This window comes from Prosopis cineraria, unplaced genomic scaffold (genome assembly GCF_029017545.1).
Source record: "Prosopis cineraria cultivar Desert tree isolate PC_DT_omini unplaced genomic scaffold, ASM2901754v1 PC11, whole genome shotgun sequence".
Lineage (NCBI taxonomy): Eukaryota > Viridiplantae > Streptophyta > Magnoliopsida > Fabales > Fabaceae > Prosopis > Prosopis cineraria.
In genome coordinates, this window is record NW_026555342.1 from 24,372,909 (window position 1) to 24,377,012 (window position 4,104).

Genomic DNA, 4,104 nt, shown 5'->3' on the forward strand with positions numbered 1-4,104 from the left:
TTAAACCTGTAAATTACTTTATTTTTTTATATTTTTATTTATTATTTATTTTGATTTTCTACTTTTGTAGGTAAATGGCTTCTCAAAGGAGTGCTAGTCTCAGTGGACCTAGTAATGCTGATCCTAGCATTGAGATGAATGACCAACAAATTCAGCAAGAAGCCAATCAAATAACTAGAAGATTGACATTGATGACCGAGTGAATAGAAGAAGGATTGCTGGACAGAAATATGAAGTTGAATAGAATTTCAAAGGTCAACTTATCACGACTAATAGAAATAAATTCATCAGCTACATAAGGATTGTGGTGAAAGCAAATGTGCCAATTACAATTAGGCACTAGAATGATGTTAGTCTAGTTACTAAAAATTATATTTGGAAGCAAGTAGAGGTAACATACTTTACTCACATCATTGTAATCAATTGAAATTACTTGATTGAAAATCTAATTAATTATTTTTGTTTACAGTCAGCATTTACAATTGATGCTAGTCGGATAAAATTTATCATCCAACAAGCTAGAAAGGTAATGTGAACATTTTGATATTTTATGGGAGCAAAATACATTAAAAAATCAAGAGGAAACATTAGTGCTGAGGTCCCTGACTTGATAAGGCCATTAGTTTCATAAGAACAGTGGGATGAATTTGTTGCTTAACGTCTCGAGGGACAATTTCAAGTAAGAATAATGAGATGAATTAATTTTTTATTATTGTCGATATATTTAATTTTATTGATATGATTCTTTATGTTTTGCACAGGAGTTGAGCCACAAAAAGAATGAGTTGCATGAGAAAGATCTATACCCTTACAAGAAGGGGCATATAGAATATGTAGGAATTGAGTAACGAATGGTAAGTTAATATTTATACTATATAATTTTAGCTTATTTCATGGATATATGTACTATACTCACATTTAAATTTACTTAAATTTGTACAGACTATTTATAGAAGGTCGAACCAATAAAGAAGGAAACATTGTTGATGAATGTGTTCAGGAGCTTGCTAACAAGTGTGTAAATACATTAACTGAACGTAACACTTTTTTTATACTCAATCAACTAATTTAATTTTCTTACTATATATTACATAGGCTAAGATTGAGAAAAGTGGCACGCCTGATGATGATGTCTTGGGCAAGGCATTGGGTAATCCCGAACACCCTGGTCGAGTTAGGAGATATGGCTTTGGTGTCTCGAAAAATAAATATTCGGGTCACAGAAGAAAGCAAGGTCAACAGAGGATGTAGGTGCAAGGGCTGAGATTGCCACCCTGAAAGAGGAGCTATCTAGAAAACGAGACATGATTGAAGCTTTGCTAAAGGATAAGGAGAGGCGAGAGGTAAAGTTTCATATTAGTCCTAGTGAGAAAGGTAGTTATAGTGTTATGCAGCCTATTAAAAATCTCCCTGAGGTAAAACATTATTAATTTATTTCACTTATGTTTCACTATTTCTATTTCCTATAACTTTAATATAATATATTACTTATTAATATAGGGTGAGAACCTATATGAGTTGTTGGCAAATAGCCCAAATCGTCATGTGGTTGCTATTGGTTAGGTGTTCAATTTTCTGGGAGACATGTTACATAATATGCCACTCCCTGCATCTTATGTACGTGTTGCTATTGATGTGCCGAAGGATTTGAACTATCCACTACCTATTCCCACTGAGGATGCAGGGATTGTTGGAGAGGCGATGGGTAGTTTTGTCTAAAAAAGACTAGTAAAGATGCACAGTCAAAAAAAAAAGATGATACCCCGATATAGGCTCTCCTCTAAAAAGGCAGTCTCTCATGAAGCTGTGTCTGAACAAGAGCCTCAATTGCCGAGCCAACATAGAAAATTGCTCTAGGCATATTCAATGGTACATAAGTCTAATCCTCTAGTCCTGCAAATCCCATTCGAGGTTGGTATATATAGCGAAGACCGATATGATATGCTTTCACTTGATGTTGTTGATGAAGTGCTTCAACATGATATGACCAATCTCACTGTTCTCAGCTTTTACATACAGTAATTTTTTTCCATATATGAAGAGTTAATATTTTAAATATAAACTAATCTATTTCTTATATTTATAATAGGTGCTTATATGACAAATTTGTTGTCTCTTTCGATCTATGAAGTTTATCTTTGCTAGTCCTCATAAAGTAGGTGCACATGCCTTAATTAAAAGTGACAAAATTTTAGAAAAAGTAAAGGCATTAAGCAAAATTTCAAAGCAAAGGCTCGCAAGGGAACATTATTTATAATACCGTACTATCAAGGGTAACGAAATTCTCACTTATCTTAATAATTTTTTTTTATTTTTAATTTAATGGATTAATTATAATTTTGCCACACTTGTTAATACTATTAAGGACCATTGGATGTTGATCACTGCCGAACCATTCGGCAACACTCCAAAGATATATTATCTCTATTCTGTTGGAGGGGAACCAGGGATGAGACAAATTTTATTGGAGTTGATTAATACATAAGTGCATAAAATATTTTACATATTTATTTAATTATTTAAATTTCATACTAACATATTTTTTATTGTTTCATTAGGGCGATTGTGTTATACCGCACTAACACAAAACAATCAATTCCAAGGTCCTTTACAAATTTTGATGTGGCCTATACTTGGAAAATAATTAAGGTAATTGGAATCATTTATTAAATTAAAATTTAATGCATTAATACATATTCATATATTCTTTAATTTTTAGTGTCCAAGACAAAAGAAAAATAAGCTTGGATTGTGGCTATTGCATCATGAGGTTCATGAAGGATATTATTATCCATAACAAGAGCATAATTCCCAAGATGGTATGTCAAAAATATTAACTTTTAAATTCTAAAAATATTTAATGTATTAAAATTATATTAATATATGTTGAATCATTTATATATTGCAGTACTATAATGATTCTTATGTTGAAGAATTCGAGGATGCAGAAATAAATGAGGTAATTGAAGAATGATGTCAATATATTTTTCAAGTGTGGACCTCATAGAAAGAAGATTAATAGAACTACCTTGAAGAAGTAGCTAGAAAGTTTTTTTTAATAGGTCGTTTATTTTTGAAAAAAATTTACTTTATGTAATCACATTTGTTTATTGATTAATTTTGAAATTGAATATAATAAATTTTGTTGATATTCAAATCTGGAATGGTTGGCTGCTGCTATTTTGATTTCTTTTTATAAGGGGCTGGTATAAAAACAGCTCATGAATAAAAAAAACCACATAAAAAATGATGGTTATATAAATAACTGTCATGTATACTGAAATAAATGATGGGTAAAAAATATGCCCGTCATTTATACTGACTTTAAATGATAGGTATCTCATTATATACCCATCATTTATACTGACTTTAAATGACGGGTATATAATTTACCGGTCATTTAAAGTATGGTCATAATTATTACCATACTTGAAATGACCGATAAATTATATACCCGTCATTTAAAGTCAGTATAAATGATGGGTATATTATATACCTATCATTTAAAGTCTCTTTAAATGATGGGTATATAATTTACCCATCATTTAAATTCTCATTTTGCTTCTCCTTTTGTAAAAATTTTATTTTAAGTGACGATTTTATAACCATCATTTATTGGGGGTCTTTAAATGTCAGCTAAATAAATGACACTTATTAACTGTCATTTATGGACTAAAATAACTGTCATTTATTCCCTTTTTTGTAGTAGCATATCAATTATCACATGCAACTCTAAGCAAGTATTGCATAATATAATTTTAAAACATAGTATAAAATATGAATTTCACCTCAAATCATAGCAACATATTATTTCACTACTAATCACTATTTTCACAAGTCATTTCACAATAATTCACCACTAATATAGCATATAGCATGATCACTACCATCCAATCCTCCAAATTATCTTGACCTTAAACCATAGGCTCGCCATAGACTAATGTACACATTCATTGGCCTTTAGCTCATCTTCATTGGTAGAATTACTCAGCTAAAGATACTTTATCTCACTTTTAGATTATAGTTTCCCCCATTACACACAATAGGGTGTCATTAACTTTAACTCCACATCACATTGATACTAAGGAGTCTAAATCTCCAACA